This window comes from Sceloporus undulatus, chromosome 2 (assembly GCF_019175285.1).
Source record: "Sceloporus undulatus isolate JIND9_A2432 ecotype Alabama chromosome 2, SceUnd_v1.1, whole genome shotgun sequence".
In the NCBI taxonomy this organism is placed as follows: Eukaryota; Metazoa; Chordata; class Lepidosauria; order Squamata; family Phrynosomatidae; genus Sceloporus; species Sceloporus undulatus.
The window spans coordinates 306,706,769-306,731,825 of NC_056523.1; the positions used below are offsets into that span (position 1 = coordinate 306,706,769).

At 42.2% G+C, this 25,057-nt stretch overlaps 1 protein-coding gene across 2 annotated transcripts in view; it reads left to right on the top strand.

Moving 5' to 3' along the window:
* The window catches only part of PLCXD3 (phosphatidylinositol specific phospholipase C X domain containing 3), a 120,105-nt gene that overhangs the window by 74,321 nt on the left and 20,727 nt on the right, over nt 1-25,057 (top strand). The gene's annotated exons all lie outside the window — the stretch shown is intronic.

Below are 25,057 nucleotides of genomic sequence, written 5' to 3' on the forward strand. Positions count from 1 at the left end.
TGCCCAGAAATTAGATAATGGCCAGAATCCTGGTTGTTTGTTACACATGCACATAAATTCTCCTGTGGAAGTGATTATATGCCTTGTAGGCTATCTGGCAGACACTGTCTCCCCTTAGGAACCTGCCCAGGCTCTGAGACCATCAGGAGAGGCCCTTCTCTCAGTCCCACCACCATCACAAATATGGTTGCTGGAGACATGAGATAGGACTTTCTCAATGGCTGATCATAGACTGTGGAACTGCCTCCCAAGGGAGGCCAGGATGGCCCCCTCCTTGCTGCAGTTCTGTTGGCAGGCAAACCCTCCACCCCCTCCCCCCCGAAAGACTTTTAAAGGCTTTAAACAATGGGCAAAGGGTACTATATTATTTTAAACTGAACTGTTTTAATTGCCTTTAATCTTTTAAATTGCACTTTACAAAGATTTTTTTTATCCCTTTTACTTATAAGTGCAGCTTGGAATTGCTTTAATACCATGATTAGCTCAATTTCATTTTAAGGTTCACTTTTGTATGTTTTAGCTGTATTGCTGTATTTCTTTTAAAAAAATTGTAAGCTGTTTTGAATCTCAATTTTGTTGAAAAGGTGGGACGACGACGACGACGACGACGATGATGAATAAAAAATGGTTTGTCTGATGGAGAACATCTGCATTCTGATTGAAAAAATGTAGTTGTACATGCAGTGCCATTGTACATTTATTTATTTATTTATTTATTTATTTATTTATTTATATCCCGCTCTTTTCCTAGGACTGGGACTCATACTTGTACATGCAGAAGAACATTGTACATGGGCATTCACTGCTCATGGAAACCCCTTGTACATTGTATATTTGGTCATGTATTCAGTTGCAAAAAGGGACATTTTGCTTCAGCTGCACAGCACTGCCATTCAGTGCAAGGTTTGCATAGCATAATTATTGTATGACTCCACATGTAGAGATTTGTGTTCCAGAATCCCCATGTAGGTTTTCAGCTAATGGTTGTTGTCAAATATTTTTCTGTTTTTCTATTTTTCTTCCTAACCAGTAAACATTTGTTATTATTTGCTACTGCTGTTCAGATGTGAATCATTGTGGTAATAGCCTTCATGTGGTGAGGCATGAGTCTGGAATGATCCTGAATGCCCATTATTGCATATAGGAAGTCATTAGTTCAATCCAGATTTAATCATATTTAGAGTAAATTTATAGGAAATCAGTGGGACTGACATTAGTCACTAGGTGCATCTATATTGTAGAAATAATGCAGACACCATTTTAACTGTTTTCGCTTCATCCAACATGATCTTGGGATTTGCAGGTTTGTGAGGCACCATCAGCCTTTGACAGAGAAGGGTAAAGACCTTGTAAAACTACTAATCCCAGGATACCATAGGCTGGAGCTGCAGCACTGAAAGTGGTGTCAAAATGCATTAATTCTACAGTGTAGATGCACCCACTGATTTTCAGCTGGTCTACTCTAACTATGATTAAATCTGGGTCCAGCCCAGCTTGTGACCTCATCATGATCATAGAGATACATATCTTATTTTCATTATCTCAACTCCCCCCCCCCAAAAAAAAAACCATAACAGAAGGGAACCGGAAGTTGAGCAGCAGCAGTCATCCATGCTCTCGTTCACTCAGATTGCATTTGATTGTTTGTGCATATTTGATTCTGAGACCTGTCTTTGTAAACCACTATGAAGACAACATTAATGGCAATCACTCATATCTGGGTCTCCTTTCCATCTTCTGTGACTGGCAACTATTGACTTTTTAGCAAGTTACTTAATTTGTGGATGGCCAAAATTGTGAAATCTTGAGAGTGTTCACATAAAGCAAATGGACAGAGGAAGACCAAAGCAATGTTGACTACTGTGATGAAAATTTTCCTAATGCAGTGTTAGAAAGAGCAGATTACATTTTATAGACAGAGATTTCATGTCACCTTAAATGTCACTCCCAAATGGAGGATAATTGCTCACTTGGTTGCAAATCATTAGAAACTGATGAACAAAAGGGGCAGCTCTACTACATCAAAAAATTATTATCCTCTTATGTCACTTAAGCTCTCAGTGGTTTCACCCAAAGAATTCGGGGAAGTGTAGTTGGATGGAGTCTCTTCAAACTCTACTCCCCGTTTACATAATGACAGTTTCTATTCCCAGCAGAGGGAACATTTCTTAAACTTATTACTGATACAGGCTGTATCTGTATTGCAGAAATAATGCAGTTTGATACCACCTTAACTGCTATGGCTCAGTGTTGTAGAAATCTGGAATTTGTAGTTTTGTGAGCTCTTTAGCCTTCTCTCTCAGAGAGCTCTGGTGCTACAATAAATTACAAATCCCAGTATTCCACAGGATGGAGCCATGACAGTTAAAGCAGTGTCAAACTGCATTAATTCTGCTGTGTGGTGGTAGCCCTAGTCAGGGAAACCTAAAGACATTTCTGCTTCCCCCATGAAATTTCCATTCATTGTGATTTTCTTTCAATGTCCAAATTTCTGAGCATTTAAAAATACAGTTTAGGCTTCCAAAGAAAAGGGTAAGGCAAATTTGCCAAGCAAATGTGAACACAGCAAACAGAAGAGTTCTAGGTATGAAGCATTTGCAGTGCTTCACTCTCAGTAATGCTAGGCATTTGCAGACTGAAGGAGACATTCATTGGAGGGCAGAATTCTTATATGTCCTCCCCCATACCTGCAGTCCTGGTACCATCACTCATTCCATGTAAGAAAGTGAGCAGGTTGTCTGTTGACTTCTACCTCAGCTTTGGTGAACTCTCCACCATCTGCTCTTGTTCTTGTTGTGTACTTTCAAGTTATTCCCAACTTATGGAGACCTTAAGGTGAACCTACCAAAGTGTTTTCTTGATAAGATTTGTTTATCAGAGGTTTGCCATTGCCTTTCCCTGAGGCAGAGGGCATATATAAACATAGAAGATTATCACACCAATGCTTAAGCACTGGTAAATTGCCTCTCAAATGCTGAGTGTGTGAAAGCCTGGCATGCTTCCTCAACATCAGGGAATTGTCGGCCCCCTCTAGAGTCACTGAATTGTTCAAAGAGAGTGAATTTCCTCTGAACAGAAACTGCATTCAGAGGAAATTCTCTCTCCCCAAACAATTCAGTGACACTGGAGGTGAGCCGACAATTCTGTGATGTTGAAGCATGCCAGGCTTTCACACATGCACACTTCCTCAACGTTTGAGAGGTGATTTAGCAGCACTTACCCCACAGTAAGTGCTGGTGTGATAATCTTCATAGAATCATAGCAGATTATCATATTCTTTAAAAATGCGACTTACCTCTTCTGTTTTATAGTCTCATTCGGGATGCAGCCAGGTATTATTACATGGATTTTGCCTCCGTTGCCATCTCCCAAGTGCATCCAGGCAAAAATACAGCTAAAATTTGCCCTCAAGTGGCCTCTTTTCACTTTTGGGAGCTTCCTGGCTTTGCAAATTGGCAGAGGGTGGATTTTAGCCAGATTTTTTCTGGGACGCAGTCGGGAGGCAGTGACTGTCAAAATCCATACGATAATACCAGGCTGCATCCTGAATGGGACTACAAAATGGGAGAGGTAAGTTACATTTTTTAACGTGACAACCTCCATAGAGTTGGAATAGACCACAAAGGCCATCCAGTCCAATCCCGCTATGCAGGAGCTCACAATCAAAGCACTCCTGACAGATGGCCATCCAGGATCTGTTTAAAAACTTCCAAAGAAGGAAATCCCACAGCTGACATGACTTGCCCAAGGTCACCCAGTGGGTTTCACGGCTGAGATGGGAATCAAACTCCAGTCTCCAGAGTCATAGTCCAACACCCAAACTTCTACACCACACGGGCTCAATACTTGAGAGCAATGGTCTAGCTTAAGTGGTGCAAGACAAGCTATGTACCATTCAAAGCTATAGATCTTTAATGCCTCCTCATTGCTCCATGTGCCTCCATCTGCCACATATATGCCACATGTACATGCATGTAAGAACCCACACATTTCTTGCTATGTGTCTTCATTCTTTTAAAGGGAGGAAGCTTTTTTTTACAGCCCTGTTCTCTTAGGACTTTATCACATGAGGCTACCAAAGTGGTATTACAGCAAAATAGTAGTGTCCATGGCCATACCTTATCACACAACACCATGTCTGTCCTGTAGCTACTTCCCTTTATCACACATCCATTCCCAGAACCCTCCTTTTCAATGCCTCCCAATTGTGCTTCTTTTCCCCTATTGATTCACATGTGATAAGTTCCTCCCACTACAATTCTATTTTTTTTCCAATTTCTTTTCTTTTCTTTTCTTTTTACTTAATTGTTGTGGCTGCACAATTGAAAATAATAAAAAAAAATAAAAATACATTCTGAAAGGCATGCTGGAAAGGGCATAGGACAGAAAAGTGAGGTTATGAAGGCTTTCATGCAAAAGACAAAGCTCAAGACAGTAGGCCTGTTACCCTGGGACCAGACCCCCAATTATCTCTCTCATACTTGATATCAATCCAATATTAAAAGGGACACTGAGGTGAGTGTCCAGTGAGTGACCTGTAAAGGCAACCCCCAGGAGGAAAACTGGCCGTAAATCCAGTTGGCTCCAGCAAGGGAGTAGGCAAGGCACCCATCACAATGATCGCAATGATCATCACCCAGACAGCATCATAATCCCTTTTGTCTATGGAGGGCGGTGATGAGACTCTTCATTGAAGGAGATGGCTGTGGGTACACAGACAAAAGACACTTCTCCAGCAGTGAGGGGTTTGCTTTTGTCTGAGATATTCACACCAATGATCCAAACATTTACTACAGCTTCCAATTATTCTTGTCCTCCTGAAAAAGCATTTAGCAGTGAGGTAATCTATTCATTCCAAAGAATACTGCCCTGGGACATGATTTTCAGCATATATACCACCACTTAAACACTAATCTAGTCTAGTTTGCAACCAGCCAGACACTCTGTTGGTTCTACTAGGCACCTCAGTAAACCAGCCACTCCGCTTGCCATGGTGGCTGTTGAACCCTCTCTGATCTGGACACCCAACAATTTGAACCATGCTTCAAGATCAGTATAGTATCACCGTTAGCAAGGCCTTCACTTTCCACCTTTTCCCACCTTTGCTTCATTAGTTATTGTGTGTGTGCATGTGCATGTTGATTATTTTCCTAATAAAACTACAAAAACCTATTTGGAACTGCCTCTGGAATTCAGTGTGATTTGGAACCATTATACACAGGGTTGATCTCAAGGCCAACTGTTGTGCCGGCCAAAACACAATTGAACTATTAAAATTTCCCTAAAACTTAATACTTTGAGGGTGCCTTCCCAGGACCCCAGCATTTTGGGTAATACCATCATGACACTTTGGAAGAGTTGTGCATACGTAAACCAGTATATTTGTGTTTCCTACCCTAACACAATTGTGGCATCTTAGCAACCTGGTATGAAACAAAGAGCAATCAGTATTCTCTGCAAGGAATCTTTTCACTGAACCTGATTGTTCAGTTGGTGCACAATCAACGTGGGCATTTTCTGCTGTGAGAAATATATCTCGATTTCTTCAGTAGTTCAAAGTTCTGCGGGAATTTGTTTTTTTTTTTCTCTCTCTCTTTTTTGAGAGAGAGATTAGTTTGTTTCCCATACCTTCTTGAAATATGGTTGAGAGAAAATAGAACAAGATCAAAGTTCAGATACTAGTTGGGGCTGGAATACATCTAAGTACATGATGCTTTCCTGGCATCATTTAATTGTATCTCTTCTGTCTGGAACTTGATCCTCTTGGTAACGAATGTATTACAAATCTTAATTAATAATTATGCATAAATAGTCTGTATAGAGTGTATGATCTTCTCCCTGAGCGCCTTCATTATCATCCATACACAAACATAAACATAAACATAAACACACACACACACACACACACACACACACACACTATAACAGTGAGTCATCCAAATATGTCAAAAATACTGCTTGTCTCATTCTGTCTCTCTCTCTCTCTGCTGTGATGTTTACCATTTATGTGCAGAAAAACTAGAATTTATTTGGAATAGTATTAGTTGTCTGAGTAAAATATTATGGGGACATTTCATTTGTCAATCCTAAACTTCAAATAAATGGGATGAATATAGAGTGATTCACATTTAGAGGAACCAATTGAACTAAATGGGGCAGAAGTTAATAGCAGCTAATGAGTTCTATTGATTTTAGGGAGTATGTTCTAGGTCTGAGGCTGCATCTGAACTGAATATATAATCTGGTTTGACCCCACTATAGATGCTGTCTCAATGCTATGCAATTCTTGGAGTTGTAGTTTGTTGTGGCACCTAAGCTCCCTGACAAAGAAGGCTAAATGTCTCACAAACCTATACAGTTGGACCTTCTTATACACAAATGTTTTATACATGGATTCAAGCATCCACGGTTTGAAAATGTTCCAAAAAATATAAATTTCAAATATCAAACCTTGATTTTCCATTTTTTATAAGGGACACCATTTTGCTATTTCATTATAATTAATGGGACTTGAGCATCCATGGATTTTGTTATACATGGGGGATCTTGGAACCAAACCTCAGCATATAACAAGGGTCCACTGTAGTTCCTAGAATTGCATGCATAGCATTGAACCATGGCATTTAGTGGTGTCAAATTGGATTATTTTTGCAGTGCAGATGCAGTCTTAGTCAATCTGAATCCAACCCAATAGAACTATAGATGCTGGTCAAGTTTTATAATCAGAGTGATGAAGAGCAATGATGAGGATTTTGTTTGTTTTTGTTTTAGCATATTAGTATTTTAGCATTTTATGTGTTGTGTTTTATCATTTGTTTTTTTATTGTTTATGTTCTGATGTAATGCCCTACTGTGGAAAGGGTGTTATTTATTGTTGTTATTGTTTCAATTGTTATTAGCAGTCAAAATGTCCCATAACACTGTAGCAATTTGAGCCGGGGGGGGGGGGAGACATCTGAGATTATTGCACTACTTTTTAAGAAGCGTAATTTTCCCGCTAATGGCAGGATCCTATTGCACAGCATTTGGCTGGGCAGTAGCTATCCTGTAGCCAATCCATGCTTCTGCTGCAGCTTTTAATGGATGGGAAAATCCTATGAATAGCTGTCAGTTGTACAGTTAACCCATTATTGAGGATGTGTGCTATAAATTATCCCAGAGTAATTCTGAGATTGATGATCTCATGTGGTGCGAGGTGGCATTACTCCCTTCTTTCCCCTTCCCTGTCCCTGAACATCCATAGCCATTCTGCTTCCAGTGCTGAAAAAGAGAAATGTTTTGTTGCTTTTCAAAAGTGGCAGCTTTTCCTAAGCTTCCTTTTTTCTTTAAAACCCATAATTGTGAAACGTTAACAAGCTACCAACATGCATTTCTGTGACACAAAAAAATATTCAAACCATCTAGGGAAGTTAAAAAACACCTTTATTTAAAAAAATGAAATGGCTGAAATGGAGTGCTAGAAAAACCAGTTTGCTGGACTGATTTCCCATCATGCAAAACGAAGCATGCGTGAGGGAGTTTAATCTCAGATATCTGATGAGTGAATACCGAATGCAATGGTTGAATGGAATGGTGTGCAATAAAATTCATTGCTAACCTGTTATCAATTTGCAATTATGTGGTTGTACAAAAATGCTGTTTTGGTTGTTTAAAAAGCTGCAGCTAAATTGGGAGTGAAGCTTTGTGCGATAAGCTCCAATATTTTATGAACTGAGGACAGACAGGAAAGATTATTCTCTCCCAAATGAGCATATATCTGAATGGCTCTGTTACACCCTGTTCTTAGTAGGGGGCTAGATGAGATGACTGCCAAAGACACCTTCAGCCTTTAAAAAATTATTATTTGAAATTATAATCATAAACTCAAAACCATTTTTCTAAGTTGATTTGATGTTACAATTTTCAGAAGGTCAATGCTTGGGCTGTGTCTACACTGCAGAAATAATGCAGTTTGATACCATTTTAACAGCCATGGCTCTGTGCAATGGAATTCTGGGAACTGTAGTTTTGTGAGCTATTTAGCCTCTGTCAGACAGCTCTGGGCTCACAATAAACTACAAATCCCAGGATTCCGTAGCATTGAGCCATGGAAGTTAAAGTGTTGTCAAACTGCATTATTTCTTCAGTGCAGATGCAGCCTTGAGAATGTTCAGTCATGCCCAGGGTATGAAATTGATACTTAGAGCTACTGTATATTGTTATCATGGCTTGAGATCCAGGTAAAAACAGGGTTTCTAATCCAGTGGTTCCTTATCTTGAGTCTGCAGATGTTGATAATTTACAAGAACTCCAAATCCTTGAAACTTGTTCATCTGGCTGAGGGTCCTGGCACTTGAAGTCCAACATCTGGATGCTGAAGATTGGGAACCACTGGCTTAACAGCTGACACCTCTGACTCAAGCCTTTTCTAGCTGACAATAATCCTCCAAGTGTGAATTAGGCAGATATTCCACTGGAGACAGATATAGATGCATTCAGTCATAAGGACCCTGCAGATAGGTGTGTCATTGATAGAGTATGACAGGGCACTGCATACTCATGACAAAAGAGCTTGCGCTGAGGCTGTGTGCTGACGCACATAGTTCCACTTGCTATAAAGCTGTTTCTCTAATGCAGATGAGAATTATAAGAGCACAGTTCATCTGCCCTGCTCTGAATGAAAAATGGCTTTGCTCTTTCCCCCTCCTCCTCGTGCGCCCTTGAGCACTAAAGCCAATGTACAATACAGGAGCATCATTGTAACCAAGGCAGGAAAAAAAAAAGGAAAAAGTCTTCCGGCATTTCCTGTGACACAGTTCAATAACCAATAAACCGTGTCTGTTTTAGGCTGATAATGTTCCTCCCTGGGATCTAATAATTTCTAAGGGAGGACAAATAATAAATGTCAATTACTATGGATAGGCAAGAGGAGGAGATTCCTAAAAGCTCTTTTCTGAATTAATGAACAGAGCCTGGCCTAACATGGAATACCAGAGCAGTTAGCAAGGATTAAATGTATGGCAGCACTTCATTGGACACCTGTTTCTTATTTGGTCCTCTTCCTTCAATTGATGAACAGAAATGCATTGGTTATTCTCAACTAGAATGGACCTGTTAACTCTATTTGTAAAAGATTCTTCAACACCTGGATAAAATCTAATTGATTCAATGGACCTACCCTAGGTGGGGATTAACAATGACATTGAGGTTGATAACTCCACGGAATAACATAAAGTTTTATGCCTATATTTGTGACTGTGTGACCTTCAAAGGTGGTTTTTCAAAGAGGCAGGAGGCTGTAGTTGAAGGAGGATGTGGAAAGCTCCATTATGCACAACTCTTCTTTTTTAATCCATTTCCCTATTTTATTTGAACAGTTGAGCCTGGGCATGGGTAGAAAATGAGGAGAAGGTTGACCAGCGGTGAAACATTTGTTTGGAGGCTATACTTTGTTTGTTTTTTAACAACTATGTAAGTAATATATGCGAAGCACTTAGAATACTTAAGAGGTACTGTGTATGTAGCACATAGACCCATCATCAACTGCCACCTTAAAGTTCAAAGTTTACTTTTGGAGGTCTATTACTTTACAGCATCAGAGGAATACAATAGGAATAAATATTGCTGTCACAAAATGCTTGTGAATATCCCATCTGTTTTGGCCACTGTCATTACATAAGATGTAAAGCTAGTAGGAAAATGATTCCAGCCTTCCACAAACATATGCTCTTACATGGGTTTATAAAATGTTTTATTTAGTTGTCAACTTGATTTACATCCCACCTATCTCCCAAATAAATCTCTTTAAGTTCTACTATCAGTACACTAGTAAATAAATTATAATATTAAATTGTACCAGTTTAAAAATTATTTTTAAAGAGTATGAACCAAAAGGTAGAACACCTCCTTCTTCAATAGCTAAGTTGCTAAAACCTTGCCTGGATTGAAAGTTTTTTGGTTCTAAGTGGAAGGACAACAAGAAAAGTGTCATCTTTTGATCCACAGCCTAGAAGCAGCCACTGTGAAAGTCCTTTCTTGCACCCCATCATATTTGTAATCTCTTCCATACATCCCTTTCTTTCAGTGCCATCCCTAGGGTTGGTGTCACCTGGTGCAGTAACTCATGGAATCACCCCCCCACACACACACACACATTGACCCCTCCCTTATCTCACCATACAGAATCCTTAGTAATTTTTTTTTGCACTAATGTTACTCATAAATCATAATTCCCATATATCACTGTATACAGTGCTAATGGCTGTGACATAAACAACTAGCAAACTTAATATTTATACCTTCAAATTGCAATATCATACACTTAATATAAATGTATTCACATATACATAGTGGAGATTTGGTTAAAATTTGATGTTTTTAAAATAAAAATTTAAAAGAATAAGTTTTTTTTTAAAAAAATCAACAATTTTTATTTTTCCAAAAATTCAAAATGTTGACATTTGAAATTTTAATTTAAAAAGATTTGGGACTTCTCCTTTCTCCTCCCACTGAGCTTCACCCCACTCCTATCATCTCTTAAAGCATTTTGAAGGTATGCAAATGAATGCAACAGCCTGTTTCTGCCAAAAGGTAGGTGTTTGAGGAGCAGTGGTGTCACCTCCATTTAGGGTATTACCCCCTGCACCACCACTGCTTTCTTTTATTTGTGTTTTATTGCTTTGTGTGTGTGTAAGTGCTTTCCCCTACCATAGAGTCTAACTATAAGCTAAGTAAAAAGTCATTGGTGGCTACTTCATCCGTTTTCTGGCATGTATAGTGCACCCGTGCCATACGCAGGTGCACTATACGCGGCTTTGAGCTTATGCTGAAGCCGCACAACAATTTAAGAAATAGTGTGTGCTCTCCTCCACACCGCAAACATGCACCCCATTATTTGCAATGGGGTGCGAGCATATGCGGATTTCCCCTTACATGGGGGGATCCAAAACGGAGGGGCCCACTGTACTACTCAAAAGGAGGTCATAAACTTATTATCTTTTACTGCTTTTTATAAACATTATCACTGTTACTGATATTAATGAGAGATTCTTAACTCTTTCACATAAGTGAAAAATGGGAATTACTGTGTTCAAGAAAAGGGTATAGAATCTTTCTGGGGTTGGAGAAGATGTTTGGTTTTGATGACCATATCTCTGTGAACATTTTGGCATAAGATAAGATAAATTCTTCTGTTATTCTCAGTTTGGATAAATGTTCCACTCGATATACTATTTTTGTACCAAAAAAATTAAAGCATTTATACAAGCCAATGAAGGCAGGGACGTCCTTTCACTAGGGGATCAAGTGATGAGTAATTGGGGTAGTAGTACCTCAGTTTCAAAGCTACATGATGTGTCAGTTCAGCCAGTCTCCCCTCCTATGGCCTTCAGTCCATGGCTTTAGCTAGTAAAATGCTCATTAAGAGTGGCCTTTAAGAGGAAGGAACTGGTAAAACCACCTCTGAGTACTCCTTGCCTAAGAAAACCCTATGAAATTCATTGAGTCACCATAAGTCAATACGTGACTTGAAGGTACATATACACATACTCATCTTCTCCCATGGAGTGGAGTCAAACTACTTTCCTAGGGAGCCGCTGGTAATAAAGCAGAGTAATGGTGGTAAAACAGTTAGAATGAGTCTGAACACAGGTTAGAGCTCATAGGACAGCCTACTTTGTGGTGGTGCTGGCACCAAAAAAAGCATTTTTCTCAGCCAGCATTGTATCTGCTTGGAATTGATCAGCAAAGATCACAGAATCATAGAATTGTAGAGTTGGAAGAGACAACAAGGGCCATCCAGTCCAACCCCCTGCCATGCAGGAAATCTCAATCAACAGATGGCCATCCAGATGTTTCAGAAGTCAAGAGCTTATTACAGTTTGGCCTGTGAATGGAGAATATATGCAGTGCACTGTAAATGATTTACACAAGTTAGTACATCCCAAAGATGTTAGGTAAAATGTGGGTTCTTGACCTTCCTGGCTCATAAAAGCAGTCAGGGTGAGGAAATGGCTGACTGGGTAAAGGAATGATGACTGTATCTTTCAACAAGAGAAGTTTCCATCATACAGAAAGAAGGCAGTTATGAGCTTTTTGTCCAAAAAGTTCTACTCAAACCCTATGATATTAGGTAAATACTGACTAGGCTCCAGTCTTCCATCTTGGGACAAAATCCTGGAGTGTGTGGCAGTCTCTCAACTCCAGGATTCCTGATGAAGACAGACTATCTAGATCCATTTCAGTTTCATTTTGGACCTGGTGATGGCATGGAAACAGCTTTGTCTTGATGGACAACCTGTGCTGGGCATTTGATGGGGAAGTGTTTCAGTATTAATTCTGGAACTCTTAGCAGGTTTTGAAATCTCTGTTTCAGTCATGGTATTCTTCTGGGTTGCCCCTCCGGCATGGATGTGGAAATTTAGAAATCCAGTGTGGTGTAGTGGTTTGAGCACTGGACTATAACTCTGGAGACCAGATCAGCCATGGCAACCCACTAGATAAGTCACACTCTTTCAGCCTCAGACGATGGCAATGGCAACCCCCCTCTGATGAAACCTGCAAAGAAAACCTCATGATAGGGTCACCTGAGAGTCAGAAACATCTGGAAGACATATAGCAACAACAAACGTAGAGGCAGTGGTGGTGGCCCCTTGGTGTGGGGCTCTGGCATTATTGCTGCAGAATGTAAAAGGAGTCTGGCACTTCCTCCTGCCTGCCATGGGTAACATTCATACAAAAACATTACTAAGGATTCAGTATGGTCTTGTACGGGAGGAGATCCATGGGGATGACACAATGAGCTACTACTTCACTGGGTGTGGTGGTGGTACCCTTGTGATGCCAACCCTAGTGATGCTACTGTGTAACAAATATTTTTCCTGTTAATGTGAATGAGAAATCATAGCTGAAATATGTCACTAGCAGAAAATGTGGCAGTGTTGACAGATCACAGGCCCCTCAACATTATCTGCAATTTTAATTAACCATTGCAGCATCCTCTTGACCATTGGGTAAGGCACATGTCTCAGTTAAAAAAAACAACTTCCCTCCACTGATATTGAACTTTTTCAAGTAGTTCTTTTTTTAAAAAAATCCTGACTTATGACTACCAGACATAGGAAGCTGATGCAGACACAACTCTTATGTATTTGATCCCTCCTAACTTAATGAAAGCAGGCAAAGCTGATCTCTCTACAGGCATCTGCTCTGTCCCAGTTTCTCTAACTTTTATATGTACTTTTATATAAGTTGGCTGCATTTTCAAAGGTTCTTACATCTTCTTTTGCTCTAGGTGCTCCAAAGTACAGTTGATATTTTTAGCCGTGAAGACAACGATTAAGTAACATTGCTTCTAACAGAGGAGCAATTGATACAGTGACCAGAAGTGTTGGATTTAGTTTCCTTTCAGACATGACACCTCCAATGATCTATGAATATAGGAAGAGCTTCACAGGATCATACCAAAGACCTTCTCAGACAGCATTTTATACCCATAGTGCCCAACCAGATGCATCTAGGAAGCCCATAACTAACATATGGCTGTCATCCTGTTCGTGACTAATACAGGCACTGAGCTACACACGTGGAAGGATTTTTTTAAACAGTGTGTAAAAGTTGTATCCAGCAAATGAATGCACACTATCTATAAATATTTTACATTTCACAATGGATTGACAACCATACTCCCAAATAAATTCCAAAGACAATATCTAAATCTATGGTTGAAGTACATACTTTGCACTACATTGGTATTCAGTACAGGCGTATGTAAAGAACTGGGTGTACCATTTTTTTTATTATCCTACTGTGTAACCTGTACAAGGACAATAGGTCACTGTTATGACAAAATATGAAGAAACAGTGGTTTCCAATTGATAAGGGGGGGGCAGGCAAAGCAAAGTTGCAATCTATCAACTTGTTTAATTTATATGTTGAACATATGCAGAAAACTGGATTAGTCTTTGAAAAAGGAGGTGTGAAAACTGGAGAAAGGAAGATTAACAATGTAAAATAAGCAGATGGCACCATACTACTAGCAGAAAATAGCAAAGACTTGGAACGACATACTAGTGAAGAAAGTCAAGGAAGAAAGTGCAAAGGCAAGTTTACAGTTGAAAACAAAAATAATGGCCACAGATTATATACATAATTTTAAAGCAGACAGTGAAGACATTGAGGTAGCAAAATATTTCCTGTACCTTAACTCAGTCATTAATCAGAATGAAGATTGCAGTCAAGAAATCAGAAGAAAAGTAGGACTTGAAAAGGCAGCTATGAAAGAACTAGACAAGATCCCCAAGTGTAAAGGTAGATATAGCCGTCCCTCGATATCCATGGATTTAAGCATCCATAGCTTGAAAATATATATTTTTTAAAAATCCCAAAGCAAATCTTGTTTTTTCATTTTATATAAGGAACACAATTTTACTATGTCATTGTATTTAATGAGACTTGTGCATCTGTGGATGTTGGTATCCGTGGGGGGTACCAAACTCCAAAGGATACCAAGGGCCCACTGAATTGAATACCAGTCAGGATTGTCCATGCAGTCATCTTTCCCATTCCCATGTATGTTTGTGAAAGCTGAAAGGAAGAAAATCAACTCATTTGAATTGGGTGCTGGAAGAGAGTTCTGCAAATACCCTGGATTGCCAAAAAGACAAATAAATAGATCCTAGAGCAAAAAAGGCTCAAATTCTCCCTAGAAGCCAAGATGACATGACTCACTATAAAAGAGAACAATGCATGGCAAGGTAGAAGGCAGTGGGAAGAAGAAGACCACATTATAGATGGATAGTCTCAATCAAGGAAGCCACATCCTTGAATCTGCAAGACCTGACCAGAACTGTTGATGACAGGGTGATTCAGAGGTCTCTTTCATAGGGTTGCCATAAGTCAAAGTCAACTTGATGGCATTTAACAACAAATGTAATTCTACTGGTGAATATTAACACTTCATTGAACCAATGCAGGCTCTCAGCCTATGAGTGCTACAGCATTCTCATGATCATGTTTCTCAGAAACTGGTATTCAGAGACATACTGTCCCCAGTATGGAAGGTAATTTATAGTGATTATTACTTTGATTAGCCTTTGATAACTTTATCCTCCATGGATTCATCTAAACTCCATTTGAAGTTGTCCAATTTGGTCGCCATTACTCTTGAGCTTATCGCATGGAGCTCTGGGAGTGGCCCCAGCGTGGAACAAAAGGGGGCAGGATGTGAGTTGAATGAGACTATCACCTGTTTTATTGCATGCTGGAATGCCGGCAACACCGCCGGAAGTGCCCGTTCCATTCCACATCCGTCCCAGAGAGGGCGATTTTCAGGAATACTTCTGAACAGTTCCTGAAAATCGCTTCTTCTGGGAGGGATTGGGAATGGAATGGCAACTTCCAGCAGCAACCAGCAATGTTCCAGTGTGCAATAAAATGCGTGATATCCCCCATTCTGTTTCCATCATGCCCCCTTCCGTCATGCCCGATCACGTCCCCAGGGGCAGTACAATAAGGTCCTATATTTTGTGGTAATGAGTTCTATGGTTTCAGTAGATTCTGAATAAAGAAGTGATCCCTTTATCTGTCTTGAATTTCACACCACTCAACCTCATTGCATGACTTATTATGAATTTTATTATTATTATGATTATTATTATTAACCTTTATTTATAAGGCGCTGTAAATTTACACAGCGCTGTACATACAATCTTTTAAATTAAGACGGTTCCCTGCCTATAAGCTTACAATCTAAAAAGACACGACACAAAAGGAGAAGGGAGTGGTGGTGGGGAAGCGGATGAGGTCCAGCAGTTCTTCTCAACCTCCAAGGCCTGGAACAAGGCAGAGGGACTGGAGGAGGACTTGGCTTCTTGGAGCTAGCCTGCCTCTTCTCCTCCCACGATGTGGATGAAGGGAGGGCTTGTCTTCTTCCAGGCAGGCCTGAGGGACTAGCCTGCCTCTCTCTCCCTCAAGATGGTGGATGAAGGGAGGGCTGTCTTCTTCCAGGCAGGCCTGATGGAGCTAGCCTGCCTCCCTCTCCCTCAAGATGGTGGATGAAGGGAGGGCCTCTCTTCCCCTCAAGATGGTGGATGAAGGGAGGGCTTGTCTCTTCCAGGCAGGCCTGCTGGAGCTAGCCTGCCTCTCTTCCCCTCAAGATGGTGGATGAAGGGAGGGCTTGTCGTCTTCCCAGGCAGGCCTGCTGGAGCTAGCCTGCCTCTCTCTCCCCTCAAGATGGAGGATGAAGGGAGGGCTTGTCTTCTTCCAGGCAGGCCTGGTGGAGCTAGCCTGCCTCTCTCCCTCAAGATGGAGGATGAAGGGAGGGCTCGTCTTCTGCCAGGCAGGCCTGGTGGAGCTAGCCTGCCTCTCTCTCCCCAAGATGGTGGATGAAGGGAGGGCTCGTCTTCTTCCAGTCAGGCCTGATGGGGCTAGCCTGCCTCTCTCCTCCCTCAAGATGGAGGATGAAGGGAGGGCTCGTCTTCTTCCAGGCAGGCCTGATGGAGCTAGCCTGTCTCTCTCTCCCTCAAGATGGAGGATGAAGGGAGGGCTCGTCTTCTTCCAGGCAGGCCTGATGGAGCTAGCCTGCCTCTCTCTCTCCCAAGATGGAGGATGAAGGGAGGGCGTCGTCTTCCAGGCAGGCCTGATGGAGCTAGCCTGCCTCTCTCTTCCTCAAGATGGAGGATGAAGGGAGGGCTCGTCTTCGCCAGGCAGGCCTGGTGAGCTAGCCTGCCTCTCTCTCCCTCAAGATGGAGGATGAAGGAGGGCTCGTCTTCTTCCAGGCAGGCCTGATGAAGCTAGCCTGCCTCCCTGTCCCTCAAGATGGTGGATGAAGGGAGGGCTCGTCTTCTTCCAGGCAGGTCTGCTGAGATAGCCTGTCTCTCTCTCTCCCTCAAGATGGTGGATGAAGGGAGGGCTCGTCTTCTTCCAGGCAGGCCTGCTGGAGCTAGCCTACCTCTCTCTCCCTCAAGATGGTGGATGAAGGGAGGCTTGTCTTCTTCCAGGCAGGCCTGCTGGAGCTAGCCTGCTCTCTCTCTCCTCAATGGTGGAAGAAGGGAGGGCTTGTCTGTGCGCATGCGGATGTCTCTCTGTACATTTCCGGCACACCATAATTATTTTATGCACTTCTGTTCCTTGCTGTAACTTCTTTTTTCAAGCTAAAAAGCCCCAAACATAGGACCTTTCTCACAAAGAATTTGCTCCTTCCCCTTGTTCACTTGCATTGCCCTGTCCTGTACTTTTCCGGTCGTGGGTATCCCAACACCCCCTAGGGTTGTTTCAAGGTAACCCATGACAACCCTACATAGGACTCATTCCCACTTACATTTAAATCAGTGTACAATTGCTTTCTCACCATGTTGGTAAATCAATTCCAAAAGGTCCGTCGTTCCCACTAGGAAAGCAGATCTTTTCATTACCTCCCCTGTAATCACATGTTTTTTGGCATGATTGTCATCCTCACTAGTTGGCACTGCTTCAAAATGCATGTCAGCATCATCGGATCCAGGCATGATGGGGTGGAGAAAGGCCCCCCGCAGGTCCCCTCCACACCCCTACCATCCGGATCACCCAATCCAAGCATGGCAGGGGTCTTTTTTTATAAAACAAATTCCAAAAATTTTTGATTCATTGGTTTTGCAACTACTTGCCTTTGCAAGTAGTTGCAACATCAATGAATCAAATTTTGTATTAATTTTTTTAAAACCAAACAAACAGCAACACATGCACCCATAGGTCGTACCACAAGCACAAAGGCAACACTGAGAGAAGGGGGGAGGGTGGATCTACCAAAAACTGAGAAGGAATGGTAAACACCACCCCTCTGCCATTAGTCCCTTCCCTCCAGAATGATGCAATTCAAATCTGCGGTTCCCATTTGTTGAACACGCTGCACAATCTATTTTTTCACACACAAGACACAAACAACCCGCCAAAGAAATACTGTCAGGAAAAAAGCAGGGGTTTTGTTTGCCTCGCTTCATCCCAATTGAAACCGATGCACCGGATCAGAACCAGTTTCAAATGGAACGACAGTCATATAACTGATGGAAATTCACTTTATATCGTAGTGGGAATGAGCCCATAAATTGTCATGAATTGCTTGACAGAAGGCAGGAATTAACTGTTCCAAATGATAAGTCATCTCATTATGGAAACAACTAGAGTAGTCATAGACTAACCTTCATATATTGTCTCTCTGATTACTGTGGGTAGGACTGTTGCTGTGATTTTGCTTTGAAGTAATGCTTAGCTTGAGCCAGGGATTTTAGAAAAAGAGAGTATAAGAGTTGTCTCTTAGAAAAAAAACTGCAAATTGAAAGATTTTGGCAGATCTTGCTTTAAAGTTTGTTACAGGAGGATGTTCAGTTTTGTTCTTTTGAAGCCTGGAAGATTTTTGTTGGATTAGATGGAAGGAACTGGATCAGAAGTAAATAAAGACCTAGCAACTATTTATTGACAACAGTAAACAAAAACAAACAAACAAACAAACAAATAAAATCTAGTAGCCCAATCATGGAAGGCAAGAAGAACTTAGTACAATTAACTGGAAAAGGAACATGCTTTGATTAAATCTGTTTCACTGACATATTGGATGAGGAACAGAGAAAAAATAGTGTAAAGATGAAAATATATTGTTTAGATAAGGACCCTAAGCAAGAAATAATGCATTGAATTAAATTCATATAATTAATGATAATTGGAGGAATATCATGACCTGGATAGATCCAAACTCATCTTGGCTTCTAGGGAGAATTCAGGCTTGATTTACTCTGTGATCTATTTATTTGCCATTTTAGCAGTCCATGATATTTGTAGAACTCTTCTTGAGCACCACATTTCAAATGAGTTGACTTTCATCCTATCAGCTTCTTCCTGTCCAGCTTCACAACCATATCTAGAAATGGGAAAATAATAATGGCACAGACAATTCTAGCTTTAGTATTCAATTACTATATTTACTCTTCAGGATCTGTCTCTATTTCCTTCATCATTGCCTCTACTCCTGACTTTAAAAGAGTTAACCAAGGTAACTAAACACTATCCTCTAAATGTTTAGCCCCTTGCATAGCTCCTTTAAAGTTTAAACACAGAGCAGGTTCAACAACGCTATTAAATGGAAGCCACCAGCTGGTATGGTTGTAGCTTTTCGAAGAACAAGAAGAAAAATTAGAAATGATACAAGAGTCATGCCAAGGCCCATTAAAAATAATACACCTAACGGAGACTTTGGGAAGCAAACATAACATTTGCAAATGACTTGGGGTGATTTCATGGCAGAAACAGATGCAGGCAATTTATTCCAAAAAAGCATTGTAAAACAGAGCAATTTATAATTTTTGTCACTGTGTGTGTGTGTGTGTGTGTGTGTGTGGGGTGTGGGTGTTTCTTTGAGAAGTGTTAATCCAGTTTCATCACACAGTTTTTACTGGGCATGGTGAGACAAGCAAATTGCATTTCAAGACTTGTAGTTGCCTGAAATGAAATTTCACAGGCAAAGACATTTTAAAAAGGTTCCTAGAGCTACTTTTGCAGAAAATAAAACAATAGCTGTGTGCTTGGCAAGTCCCTTATGCTTGGGTTGAAACGTGACACAGTTGCTATGAAGCTTCTCTAATCTGATTTATCTGGTGGAAGAAAGAATGATGAGGACTTGGATGGATAGGTGAGTTAAAAGCTAGAGAAAGATCATTCAGTGGGCTCTGACTTTTGGCAAGATGTAAAATTGTAATACCTCCTGAAATGAGAGTTTTGGTAGCTAAGCAACTGTCATGTAGAATTATTGCTGCTTGATAAGGTGGCTTTAAGGAGTGAAGGAGAACTGATGGCAATGGGTAGTTTGGAGCCTTGGAGATCTGCCTGGTCCATTCTTGTTTACTGAGCCAGAGAAAAGTGCTTTTACCTGAAGGCTTAAAAGAATTAAGTAATGTAGAATATGAAGTTTTAGATAGGCCAAAGCAACACAACCAATGAATTTACAAAGTGACTTGAGGTAGCATGGCAATGATGTGACCCTCATTTCCAAAGTCACCTTTTGCTTGGCACAGTAAAAGAGGTCTCTCCTTCCTTCCTTCCTTCCTTCCTTCCTTCCTTCTCCTTTCCTTCTTCCTTCCTTCCTTCTGGCACAGGATATTTATTTGTTTTGTTTATTTATTATTATTATTATTATTATTATTATTATTAGGGTGTATACGACAGAGTACTGTAGAGTAAAATTTTGACATTATGGCACTGACCAGATAAAGATACATGTAAGAGAAAAATATATGCTGATGCTCAGGAAATCTACTCAAAGATAGGACAGGAGAAAGCCCCAAGCTATGTGTATGCAGTGCAAGTATGCTGGTAGCTATCATGAAACGATGGCTTCACATGTGTGTCTAGATTTGTCTAAGAAGATTAGAACAAATGCTCCAAAACAGCTCCAAGAAGAAAGAGAAAACAGGCCTGAGCATAGCAATCTACGTATCAAATAATATAATATAATAATATAATAATAATATATAAAATTTTATTATATGCCGCCTTCCTACGATCAGGGCGGTCACAGCAGGTTAAAAACAATCAGATTAAAATACACAATACACAAATTAAAATACACAATAAATCAACCCAACAGCAAAAGCCCCATAGCCCAACCTCTTGGCCACGGAAGAGGAGGGAGGCCCACAGGATATTTATCGGGGAATGCCTGTTGGAATAGGAAGGTTTAAGATCCTTCCTAAATTGGGCCAGGGTCAAGACGAGCGGAGCTCTGTGGGCAGCGCATCCAAAGGGCTGGGGCAGCTACGGAAAACGTCTTCCGAGTAGTGGAGACTAACCTAGCCCCAGGCACCTTCAGTAGCTGCTGCCCAGACGTTCTGAGGGGTGCGAGCGGAATGTACGGGAGAGGCGGTCCTTTAGGTAACCTGGGCCCAAGCCATTTAGGGCTTTATAGGTGATTACCAACACCTTATATTGAGCTCGGAAGCGAATGGGCAGCCAATGGAGATCTTTTAAAACCGGTGTTAAATGGCTGGTTCTGGGAGCGCCAGTAACCAGCCGGGCTGCCATGTTCTGCACCATTTGCAGCTCCGAGTTTGGTATAAGGGTTGACCCATGTAGAGTACGTTGAGAAATCCAGTCTCGAAGTTACCAGAGCATGTACAACAGTTTCTAGGTCCCTCTGGGCCAGGTATGGGCGAAGCTGGCGAATCAGCCGAAGCTGAAACAGGTGCTCTTAACCGCCGCATTCACCTGAGCATTCAGGTGAAGCGACGAGTCAAGAAGCACCCCCAGACTGCGCACGGAGTCCTTCACAGGAGCGTGACCCCGTTCAGGACAGGTGGAACCACCGCCATTCCTGGACCAGGAGAACCTATCACTAGTACCTCCGTTTTCTCTGGATTCAATTTGAGTCGGTTTTCCCTCATCCAGCCCTACACACCGCCCCCGGGTTACGAAATAATTCGTTCCGGCGCATTTTCGTAACCCGGAAGTCTTCGTTAGGCGAATCCCATAGGCGTAATGGGGAAAAGCCGCGGCTCCCCGCGGTCCATTTAAAATAGCGCCGGCTTTTTTCGCAACCCGGGAAACCTCGTAACCCGGAAATAATTAATTAAATGTTTTTTCTTCGAACGCGAAAAATTCGTAACGCGGCGCGTTCGTATCCCGGGGTACCAGTGTACTGATCTAGACAGGCCACGAGAGGAAAGACGCCATCCCCAGTCACTGCATCAGTCGGAGACATAGAGAAATAATTTGGGTGTCATCAGCGTACGATAACCCGGCCCCATGTCTCCGGATGATCTCTCCCAGCGTTTCATGTAATGTTAAATAGCATGGAGACAGAATGGCTCCCTGAGAGACCCCAGTTTTTAGGGGCCTCTCATCAGAGCACACGTCTCCCAGCTGCACCATCTGGGACCTCCCGGAGAGGTAGGAGCGGAACCACTGGAGCGCAGTGCCCCCGATTCCACCTCTGCCAGGCGTCCCAGAAGGATACCAAAAGCCGCTGAGATGTCCAAGAGCACCAGCAGGGACACGCTCCCCTGCCGATAATTATATGTACCAGGGGGTCGAGGGAGGGCTTTTTAGGATCGGTTTTACAAGGCCAATTTAAGATCCGATGGAAATAGCCCATCCCCAGAGAGGTATTAATTATCCGGTGTAACAATGATGTTACCACCGGTCCCCCCTGGGCCGCTAACCATGGAGGGACAGGGATCAAGAGAGCAGGTTGTTTTCCGAACACTTCCGAGGATCTGTCCACCTCCTCGTACTCACCAACTCAAACTGATCCAGTTTAACATAGTCCACAGAGGCTCTGGACACTTCTACCCAGGATCTGCTATAATGTCAGCGTTCAGACCTTCGCTTATACGAGAGGTTTTATCCGCAAAAAAGTCGCAAACAAGTCGCAGCAGGCCTTAGAAGGTTCAAGGATCTGGTTCAGGGCGGGAGGGAGCTGAGTTAGCTCCCTGACCACCCTGAACAACTCTGCCGGACGCGACTCAGCGGACCAATAGAGCACCATAGAACGAATCTTTGTTGCTCATATTGCCTGTCCGGATCCCTAACAGTTGGTCTAGGAGAGCCTTGTCGTCTAAGCAAGGTGTTTCCGCCAACGGTACTCTAGCCGTCGCAGAACCCGCTCCTCGCCCGGAGATTTCCATATACCAGGGCTTACGTTTGGAAGCAGGCCTGAGAGGGCGCTTGGGAGCGATACTGTGTATAGCCAGAAAGACCGGTATTCCAAATACCGTGGGGGGCATCAACAGAGTCGCCGTCATTTCCAACCGTGAGCCCCTCTAAGGCTTCTTGGAACCTCTCAGGTTCCATCAGCCTCGAGGGTGGACCACCTAATAGGTCCACCACCCCGGGGGGGATCTGGGTAGAGGCCTTGATTTTCACCTCTACCAGGAAATGATCCGTCCATGACGGGGGGAAACATTAACTATTTCCGCCCACGGATTTCCGCATCCGAACAAGACCAAATCAAGAGTATTACCCGCACAATGCGTAGGACCCTGTATCAGCTGGGACAGGCCCATGGCCACCATGGCCTCCATGAATTCCCGAGCGCACCGGATGGAACATGGCTGGCCGTGAGGGAGAGTTGTGATTCACCCAGGACAAGAAGCCTGGGCGTCTCCAACATCAGCTCAGCGACCAGCTGTGTCAGCTCGTTAAGGGAGTCCGCTAATGCACGGGGTGGCCGATACACTAACAGAATCCCTAGACTGTCCCTAGCCTTTAGGGTCAGGTAAAACACTCGATATAGGAGGTCTGTCGGATGTGGTTCCTGGAGAGGGACACGGTGTTCCTATACCAAGGCCACACACCCCCCGCCCACCTAACCTGCGCTGGTCTTCACGAGTACCCAGCAGGCAGGGCCTGAGCCCACACAGCGTCCCCTTCAGGCCCCAGCCAGGTCTCGGTAATGCAAGCCAGGTCACACTTAGAGTCCTCCACAGACCTGGAGGATGTGGGTCTTGTTTAAGAGACCTGGCATTGCACAGGAGCAGCGACAGGTTTTGTGGCACGGTTGGAGAGACCCTCAGGTCCTTCAGGTTGGGAGGGGACAGGAAGGCGAGATAGAATTGATGCATCGATCACGCCTTCCCCTGGAACGGAAGTCCCTTCTCCCACCGCCATACTCCCCCTGCCCCACAACAACCTCAATTGGAGCTCCGCCCACCGAGATGTTGTCCCCAGCAGAGCACCCCGCATCCCTATCCTCCCCCACCCCTCTATGGCCAGTAGAGAGCAGAGGTTAGCCACTACAGGCATCAAATGAAGCTACTTACAAAACTCAAGAAGGGAACGATACCCAAACTCACATAGCTATCAATGGTCAATACCCCCAATTGTTTTTGGGTTATTGCTACAATGGTGAGCTTTTGAAACACAATTTAGAACAGCAAAACACTAAAAGAAAAGCAACAATGCTAAATCCAGACCTAGTCCAATCAAAAATAGTCCATGGGGAGGAAAGATGACAGGCTTACAATTCTTATGTCTTGTTTTCATGAGTGGGAGCATTGCTTTTTTCCCCTCTAGTAACATAGCCTTACAGCTAGGTTCCAAGAGAACAGAGATACAGTGATAGTGAGGAGTGGAAGGGAAATGGCTGTTGTTTTTTTCTGGGGAAGGATCGATAGGACATGGGTAAGTTGACCACAAGATTATAGTTTTCATTTTCTGTGTTTGGGGCAAGAATATATGCACACAGCTATATTTCAGTGGAATCAATTTCATTTAATCAAGTTTTTAAAGCTCTGGATTGGTCAGATTATTGTCCATCTACCTAGCCCAGTACTTGTTGCATTTAGAGACGGGGAGTTCTTTGAAGTAAGAATATAGGTTTTTCAGAAACCTGATGTGAAAGATGTAGCCTGTATTGTTCTGTATTTCTTTTTCTAGAAAGCTAATGTGGTATAGTGGTTTGAGTGTTGGACTAGGAAATTCTTCCAAGAAGACACTTGAAGGGTCACCTTAGGAACCTCATCTACACTGCAGAAATAATGCAGTTTGACACTGCTTTAACTGCCTGGCTCACTCTAGGAATTCTAGAATTTTCATCATCATTTTTTTGAAACATTGATTCAGATTGAGCTGAATTAATTTTTAAAAAACATGTTTGACACTCATTCACAGATTTCTATGTACTCTTTACTTCCAATTTCAATAGAATTGGAAAAATTATTTGGAAAAGTTGAAGAATCCCCAGCCATCTAGGTCAACAACTCTGCCAGCTGTGAGATCTGTGAGTTGTAGCCCCCTTACAAAAAGCTGTGATTTCATGTTGTTTTCAGTAATGTTGTGTCTTTGTGTGCACATTCTACATAATATATGCACTCTATATGGAAGAAGTACATCACAGCATTTGGAAAAAGCAACTATCAAAGTACTATATAATTGGAGTTTCTGAAGAGAAAGTATGAAATTGAATTAAATAAGCTGGCATTTAAAAATGTGAACCAAACAAATATCTCCAAAACCTAGAAAGGTGCGGTTTCATTAGAGATCTCCACAACAAAAATTTAAGACCCAGTTCCATAACACTGAAATGCCTGAGTTGCTTCAGGTTTTTGCTGAGCTGTTC